This window comes from Cryptomeria japonica, chromosome 7 (genome assembly GCF_030272615.1).
Source record: "Cryptomeria japonica chromosome 7, Sugi_1.0, whole genome shotgun sequence".
NCBI classification, from domain to species: Eukaryota; Viridiplantae; Streptophyta; class Pinopsida; order Cupressales; family Cupressaceae; genus Cryptomeria; species Cryptomeria japonica.
The window spans coordinates 795,267,232-795,277,109 of record NC_081411.1 but is presented as its reverse complement, the minus strand read 5'-3'; positions in this window follow the sequence as shown (position 1 = coordinate 795,277,109).

Here is a 9,878-nt window from a genome sequence, read left to right as displayed (position 1 = left end):
GATTCACTTATAAACAGAGATAGGGATATGAGATGAAGCCGCAGACCTGGAATTAGCAATAAAATATTGAGACGGTGCTATTCTGTAAATTTGAGTGAAAGTTGACAGGACGATGGCACCCGGCGTGCACACGGTCCTCCGAAAAATCCACGAAACGAAGGTGGATCTGTTCGTCTCTGCACAAGGACTCCAGATCTTCAATTACAGCCGCGTACCTGCAACCTACACACAGAAAAGAGAGGACGATTGGGGGGTTAGGGATGAGGGGTTTTCCTTTAGGTCAAACCTCGGTTTTGGAATTAACCAAGAAATGAGAATGCTGTAAATGTAAATGTTTGTAATGTAAACAAGTACTGATACCTTGTTGTAAGAATGTTTGTATTCTTACATGCGAAGGTGTAATGTATGTAGTATGTTGTATGTTGTATGTGATCTCCTCTTCAATGGTTGAATCCTTATCTTGAATGCAACACTTAGCCTTGAATGGAGACTTCGAATGCTCAATTACTTGAAGGAATGCTTGAATGCTTGAATATCATTTCCGCATCTTGTACACATATGTCCTTCCTTCCCCAAATGGGAGAGGAAATGTAGTTTATATATTTGTCAATTAGGGCTAATAGACTGATTTTCCCGACCTTAGGCCGACCAGGAAACATTATTTTCCAATTTGCAAACTTAAAGACCCGATGCCCAAAAGAGACTGGGCCCAAAATAGGGCCAGTGACTAGGGCGCTGGGCACCATGGTCCAACCTCCAGGGACAGCAGGGTGCAAGGAGGATCAGGCCAGGGTGCTGAAAAATGTAGTTTTTGATGTCATGAACAAGTTTCGGGGTCTCCATTCAGGCTCCGTGTTGCATCGCCATCGTGAAGACCCAAATACGGTCGAAATTGCAAGTGTCGCATTTTTAGGACGCTACACTAAGTTAATAAGAATGGGCATTCTTAAGGCTTCTAAGTCTCAAGCATTAGTGGCAAATCAAGGGAACAAAGGAAATCAAGGAAAGGACAACTCAAACAAGAAGAAATGGCAATCAAAGCCTAAAGACAAAGCACCATCTTCTCCACAACAAGGAGATTCATCCTCTTCCAAGAGAGATAATTCACCAAAGAGGGAGAGACCTACTTGTGCTTATTGTAAAAAGATTGGTCATGAGGAACATCATTGCCATTCTAAGAAGATTGATGAGCTCACACATATCATCAAAAAGCATAACATTGATTTGCCTAAAGTCTACAAGAAGGATGGTTCATCAACTTCCACTTCCTCACATTCAAAAGGAAAAGGGCAAGCATTCATGGCTTCTACAAGTGGAAAGACTCACTCTTTCGGAACAAGAAAAGGAAAAGCTCTATGTGCTACTATCAGTCATGATTCAGAGAGATGGCATCTAGATTCAGGGGCTTCTCATCATATGGCATCTTTGCAGTCAATGTTCTCTACATTTGAGCCTTGCACCATGCCATAGATTTTGATGGGTAATCATACATACATGGATGTGATTGGGAAAGGATATATTGACATTGGGGATAACTCCTTCAATGATGTGTTGTGTGTACCCCACTTGACAAACAATCTCCTTTCTATCTATCAAATCACACATGGCACAACTAAGAGAGTTGTGGAGTTCACACCTGACTCAGTTTTTATTAGAGACTTGGAGACTAGAGCTATCATTGCGACTGGGGTGGTTGATCATGCATCTCGATTATACTCCTTTTCAGATTTTGTTGATGATGATGATTTCACATTTGAGTTTTCTACACATGATGATCACACTTCTTATGATGGTTCAGTTTTTGAGGAGAACTTTGGACACTTGAACATGGGGATTCTCACATGTGACCCCATTCTTGAGCCTTGTATTCCATCTCCTAATATTGATACCACATCACCTATTGCACCTGATGATGCCGATAGTGCGACAGTTTTGCCTTCATGTGATTCAGTGCAGCAGGATATTCATTGTCTTCCAGCTTTAGATTCATGGGATGATTACTTGACAGACATTACAGGTTTGTTTATGGAATCCTAAATTGTATATTTGGGAGACATCATTGGTGATATTCATCTTCTCTTTGATGAAGGTGATCCTTCTTTGATTGTTGCGAGGGCACACTCTGACCCTCTTGTTCATTCTCTACATGATCATTCTTTCGAGGTTGACATGATTATGGATACTTATGTACAGTAGTTGGAGGAGGTCTCTTTATGTTTTGAGGAGACATGTGAGTCTTTGGATATTGTTCTACATCCATCTCCACTAGATATTGGAGTGCCTTTTTTAGTAGTGTGGCACAATTTACCACCTTTGGAGGGGGTATCTTTTAGCATCGACATGGGGACACTTGAACAGTTTTCAGAGATTCCTTTCATCATGCATTTTCTTCATACATCTTCCCTTCATGATTGGGGAGACTTCATGGATACACCTTTGGTTTTGTTTCTTCCTAGGGGGAGGAATGTTGTTCAACGTTCGTGGAGCAGTTTCTTCATACATCAAGCTTCTATCATTGCTCCAGATTCCACATTGATGGGGGGCTTCCTAGCTTCTCTTCTTCTCTCATATGGGGGGGACTTTTTCCTCACATGGGGTTTTGTTCTTCACATTCTTCTATGAGATTTCTCTTGTATGTTTTTCATCTCTTTTTTTGGGGGAGGGTTTTTTCCCATTGGGTTTTTCTCTCTTTCCCCACTTTGTGAGAGATTTCACTGCATTGGTTTGCATGCATTTGCATTTGTACATGGGTACCTAACATGGCCTCATCGTGGGGACCCATCTTGCATTGCTTAGTTGCATTGTAGACTTAAGTGAATTCCCCTAAGTTGCACTTAAGGGGGGGTGTTGGTGTAAATAATTATTCATCTTGGATATTATTACACTTACTTAAGTTTACTTAGGATAATGCATTTCATAGTAGTTTGGATATGAGACACTTGGGTGTTTGTGCCACATTGGGATAGTGTGTGTAGGAGAAATTCCACCTTTTATGGTGTTGATTTTGTTGTTACACTCCACTCTTGTTGTTACACTCCACATTCAATGGGTGATCCACCTCATGTGGACTATTATATTATTTCTCCTACCTACCCACACCTATTTCCTACCTACCCTTGTTTCTTATTGAGCCACATGTCATGTTTGTGTGCTCACATATCCCTAGCCTTGCCTATATAAGCAAGCTCATCTACATTTTATGTAACTAATGTAATTGATTATTGATCATTTTCTATTGATGAGAATATAGTTTATTCTTGTCCTATATTGTGTCTCTATTTTGTACATTTCATTGAGCTCTTGATCTTGGCAAAATCTCACAGTCTTGTCTCGTCTACTGTAGGTAGAGGGTAAACCTGTCACTGCCCTAATTGCTTGCCAGGTGAATTTGCAGACTAAATCTAACCAAAGAAATTCTCCATGTCCCCTACTTAAGACAATTCTCACTACCTCCTCCGAAAATTCAGGGATGTTCAAGATTTCTACAAAACCTAAGGTTTCAATAACCTTGTTCTCGGGTTTGAGATTTCCATTTTCATCACAAATTATGGTATTAAACATCTTTAATATTTCCACAGAACCTAATTCTTCAATATTACAGTGAATATAAATCCTATGATCTTTAGCATAAGTTACATCTTTAGGAAGTTTTGAGAATGCACCTATGGAATCATCTTGCTTAGCTATCTCAAGAATAATTTTGAAAATAGGCATAGGGAATTTTACAATTTCTACAACAGTAGGGTTTGCAATAAATTCAGGAGCAGAAGATGAAGCCATTTGAAAAATACCTTAAGCTGCCTGATAATGTTTGAGTGCTTGAAATAAATTGCTTCACTTCTTCGCCTTGAATGCCTTCGCTCAGATTTTCACGCTCTCTGCTAGTTTGAATACTCGTTGATTCAAAAATGAAGGAAACCGATGATTTATAATGAACTTTCATTCAACAACTGCAATAAATGCTGATCGGTTAAGTGAAAACTTAACACATCTGCCGATAAAGAAGAAATCTATATTCTCACCATCTACCAAGGTTAATCTACATGATATTCAACTTTCTGCAATACCCCCAAGGGTTACTTCTTAGTTGGATGAAGAATCTCCTATCGGTGAAGTAATACTATGTTCTACCGATGAAGGAATAGTCTCATCAACATTTTGATTTATCTTTCTAATCCATTGTTTTGAAAATTCTTTCTTTACCTCATCAACCTTTTCTTTGCCTTTCAAACTAGGTCCTTTATTGTTTGCCAATGAAGTCTTGCTTCTATAAATTTTTGCAATATGTCCAATGTTGTTACAAGCATAACAAGTCACATTATTATTCTGAATAGCCTTTCCATATCCTATGTTTGTTTGTGTTCTACATTCATTACTCAATGATGAATAGTGAGTACCAAATTGGTACTGAGAGGGGGGGGTGAATTAGTAAAAACACAAACTTTTCCTGAACCAGTTTGACTACAAATAGTGAACTTGACTGACAATCACTAACACCGGTCTGAACCAGATTACGGTTGGTTAAACACAATGCAACTGTGAAAGACATAAACCAAAAACACTTGTCTTTCCACACAACTTACACCTTCATTTCTACTTTATCCTTGTGCATAAATAGGTAATCTACCATTGGAAATATATCAAAATTTTCTAGATCAACATGATTCACCACTAAACAGGAAATAACAAAACATCACATGAAAGAGGCATCACACATGAAACACATATTTTTCACATGGAAACCCAACTGGGAAAAACCACAGTAGGCATGAATACCCACAAGCTGTTCTTGAACTCTTTAGAAGTCCGCTCTGTTAGGGGCCCAGTCTGGTTAAAGACTGTTACAATAGGTTCTGTTAGGAACCGATCCTGTTAGGGATCACCTGGTCAAGGGATGGCTAGAATACCCAGTTAAGGGTTAAACCTTGTTAGGAGTTACCTTATTAGAGGATTTTCTGAACTCAATGGCTTTGAGTCACCTTGTTAAAGGATTTACAACAAGCTAGTTAAAGCTACCCAGTTAAGGGATTTTCCAACTGTTGAAGTGGTTAGAGATCAATAGGTATTACAATGATCTGGTAATAGCACACAATGCCAGTGCATATCTACTTTAGTTCTTTCCTTCTGCACACACTCTGCAGGTATCAATTTTCTTATTTTGTCTGGCAAGAATCACGTATCTCTGCACTTAGATACTCATACAACATTTGCCAACAACCTCAACATGAAAGACAACATCGACCTTATAGGAAATAGATAGGTTGGTAGCATAAACCCTAAACCTTTAGGTTGAGCAATTTAGTCAATTCAATCTTGACCATTGAACACTATGCATTTGAATACAATAGTATTGAATAGATCTCAAGACATTCTCTATCGTTCGTTCTTCACCGCTTCATGGAGGCGATAACCCATCACATGTTCTCCACCATTTGCAGAGACTTCACACATTCTCGAGGTAGATAGGATCAATCTCCTTCATGCAATATCCTTCACGAGCATGAGGCTGATGTGGCAGCACAACCTGATCTCTATTACAATGCTAACTCATCACACAATGTCATCGGTTGAGTCACACAGGCTCAAGACACTTAAACCAGAAACCCTGAGGCTAAGACTACTAGGCGGTAGTCATACTATATTAAACCTTAATAGAAAACATTCCATATACCGATTCACATTTCATCATACTGGTTCATCTGAACAAGTATACCACTTCACCTTTTGCACATATGCCGGTTCACAACATTATACTGGTTCACTTTGCCAGTTGCTTAACCGATAGTTGCTTAACCAGTTCACTCTTTAGCATATTACTAGTTCTTTTCAGCATATTGCTGGTTCACTCTTCAGCATATTGTCAGTTCACTCTTCAGCATATTGCTTGTTCACTCTTCAACATACTGACATCAATGACAACATAATATCATCATGTCAACATACTCTACACATATGCCAACAATCTCCCCCTTTGGCATTGATGGCAATATACAGAGATATCTCTCTTTATGCATCACATCTTCTCCTTAATACTGCATATATCTTCTCTACTTCACTTCCTCTCCCCCTTTGACAACAATGCCAAAGTGAAGGCATGAGCTTCCCTGTTCCACTATGCTGCTCCCCCTGAGGAGTAGCATCCTTCAACACATCAATCCTGAAAAGATATAGTAAAGTAAGATCTGACCGATGTGGAGCACAAACATTTAGTTTACCTCTTGAAGGGGCAGCACCCCTAATTCACCTCTCAAATAGGTAAATGTAGCCTTCAGTAGAGGCTTGGTGAATATGTCTGCTAACTACTTCTTATAGGAAACATGTTCCAATACCACCTCTTTGTTCTGAACCTTTTCCCTCAAGAAATGATACTTGAGTTCAAAGTGCTTGGTTCTAGCATGTAAAACCGGATTTTTGGAAATATTAATTGCACTTTTATTGTCACAAAATATATTTACTAGTTCAGATATAGGAACTTTCAAACCATTCAATACATGCTTCATCCAAATAGTCTGGGTGTAGTTCATAAAAGCTACAACATACTCCGCTTCTCCTGTAGACTATGGGATACAACTCTACTTTTTACTCATCCATGAGACCAGTCTACCACCGAGAAAGAATGCACCACCGGTTGTGCTCTTCCGGTCATCCACATTACTAGCCCAGTCAGCATCTGTGAACACTTTCAGGTTGAAATCATCATTGTATGAATACCATAATCCATAGTCAATAGTTCCCTTCAGATATCTAAGAATCCTCTTGACTACTGCCAAGTGGGATTCTCTTGGACTTTTCTGAAACCGAGCGGTAATACCCACTGCATGTGCAATGTCCGGTCTGCTATGCACTACATAATGCAACTTACCAATCATTGATCAGTATTCCTTCTCATTTACTAATGCAGTTATCCTCTTTTGATAGTTTACAATAGGTGACCATTTGTGTACCAACTGGTTTGCTATTTTCCATGCCAAAGGTCTTCAACACCTCTTTGACATACTTGGACTAAGTAATAAAGATTCCATCTTTCATTTGCTGAATCTGTAGTCCAATGAAGAACTTAATCTCCCCTATGAGTGACATTTCAAACTCCTTTTTCATCTCATCTGCAAATTCATGACTCATCTTGTCATCTCCACCAAAGATTATGTCATCAACAAATACTTCACAGATCAGAATCTGATCTCCTTCTGATTTCAAGTAGATATTGGTATCGACACTTGTTCTTTCAAATCCAATCTTCACAAGATGGGAGTGCAAGCATTCATACCATGCTCTAGGTGCCTGCTTCAGTCCATACAAGGCTTTATGTAGCCTACACACCATGTCATTGTCTTCAGATAGGGAAAACCCATTTGGTTGCTCTATATACACCTCCTCTTCAAGTATTCCATTTAGAAATGCAAATTTTACATCCATTTGGTATACCTCAAATCCTTTAAAAGCTACATATGCAAGGAGCATACGAACTCCTTTTAATCTTGCTACTGGAGCAAAGGTTTCTCCATAGTCTTCTCCTTATTCTTGGGCATATCCTTTACATAGTAGTCTGGCTTTGTTCCTTACCACTGTGCCATCCTCATTCAACTTATTTCTGAAAAACCATTTGGTTCCAATGACATTTTTATGCTCTGGTCTGGATACCAAAGACCATGTACCATTCTTCTCTATCTGATCAAGTTCTTCTTCCATTGCCTTGATCTACTCTTCATCTTTATGTGCCTCTTTGAATGATTTAGGCTCAAATTCAGAGATCATACATGAGTTTTCTTTGACCTTTCTTCTTGTAAGAATTCCTACATCTTTGTCTCCTATGATCTGCTTTGGATCATGACTGATTTTTACATACCTAGGTATATTTTTAATAGATCCCTCTTTCTTTTCTTCTTCATCCTCATCTTCATCAGCATCAGCATCCACTGGTGTAGGAGCACAGTTACTGGTGCTTGGCTATTTCCTAATCGGTTCCTAGAAGGTTACTACCAGTTGATCTCTTACTTTCTCACTTTTAGTTTCCTCAGATTTCTCAAAGGTTTCATCAACTCTAACATTGATTCTTTCAACAATTCTTCGGGTCCTATTGTTGAAGCATTTTAGAGCTTTGCTCTAGGTGGAATATCCTAGGAATATTCTCTCATCACATTTTGCATCGAACTTGCTCTAATGTTCACTCCTCTATATATAACATTTTCTACCAAATACTCTAAAGTAGCTTACCACTGGTGTCTTACTGGTCCAATACTCATAAGGAGCCTTATGCTTTCCTTTCTTGATGAGTACCTGATTAATTGTGTAGACTGCAGTGCTCACCGCTTCTCTCCAAAAGGTGTGAGCAACCTTTCTTTGGATCAACATAGTTCTAGCCACTTCAACCACAGTCTGGTTGTTCCAATCTGCTAACCCATTCTGCTATGGAGTTTGAGGGGAAAACAGTTGCCTCTTGATGCCATTCTCTTCACAACATTTGTTGAATTCATCGGAAGTGAATTCCCCTCCTTGATCATTTCTAAGGCATTTGATTCTTCTGTCGCTTTCTTTTTCTACCAGTGCTCTGAAACCTTTGAACTTTCCAAAGGTTTCAGACTTGTCCTTCAAGAATGTGACCCACATCATTCTTCAGTAATCATCTATAAGAATCATAAAATACCTATCTCCCTGCACACTCCTAGTTTTCATAGGACCACACAAATCAGTATGCACAAGATCAAGTAAATTGTCTGCAGTGAAAGATTTACCTTTGAAAGTTGAGGAAGACATTTTCCCCAGTTGACACTCTCTGCACAAAGAATTTTTCGGTTTGCTCAGCACCGGCAATCCTCTAACTGCATTGATCTTACTGGCCTTCACAATGTTATCAAAGTTAACATGGTAGAGTCTCCTGTGCCATATCCAGCTATCATCAAACTTAGCCATAAGACATGTACTGACATTTGCATTCAGCTGAAATAGGTTACCTTTGGTCTGCATACTGGTGGCCATCAATTCACCATTCTTCTCTTTGATTTTGCACACTCCATTTTTGAATTCTAGAGTGAGTCCACTATCATTCAGCTGGGCAACACTCAATAAGTTGTGTCTGAGACCTTCCACCCAATACACATTGTCAGCACTTCTCTTTCCATTTAGAGAGATGGACCCTCTTCTTTTGACCATACATGGTGCATCATTACCAAAATGAACCACACCACCATCATATTCTTCCAGAGATAGAAACTTGCTCCGGTCACTAGTCATATGGTGAGAACAACCACTATCAATAATCCACTCATTGGAATTATCAAAGTGGGAGACAAGAGCCTTCTTGTTTGACACATCTTCCTTGACTACAACAAACACAATATCTTCATTTTCTTCATCTTTTGATTCCTCATCTATGACACCTTCATCAACTGCTACAAAACAGTTTCTTCGGTTTCCTCCTTTGAATTTCTTGAACCTTTCTAGTTTGTCCTTGTTGTCACCATTAGGACAGTTTACAGCAATATGTCCTACCTAGTTACAAGAAAAGCATTTCAAAGGGAGCTTACCTCTCTATTTGTCGATTCCCTTAGGAAGTCTCTTGGCAAGAAGAGATTTAAATTCCATTAGAATCTCCTTATCATCCATTTCTTTGCTCTGACTTGGTTCACTGCTGGTGCTTTCTTCTTTTCCTTTTCTGGATGGTGCAACAGAAGCTCTAAAAGATGATTTAGTCTTTTGAATACTACCTCCAAAACTATTTAGCTCATAGGCTATCAATTTTTCAATGATGGAGTTTAGGGATACCTTAGTCTTGTCTATTGACCTCAACTCCTAAATAGCAGCAACCCTTACTGCATAGACCGGTAACAAGGACCTCAAGACTTTACTAATAATAGTAGAATCTTCTATTTTACCACCTA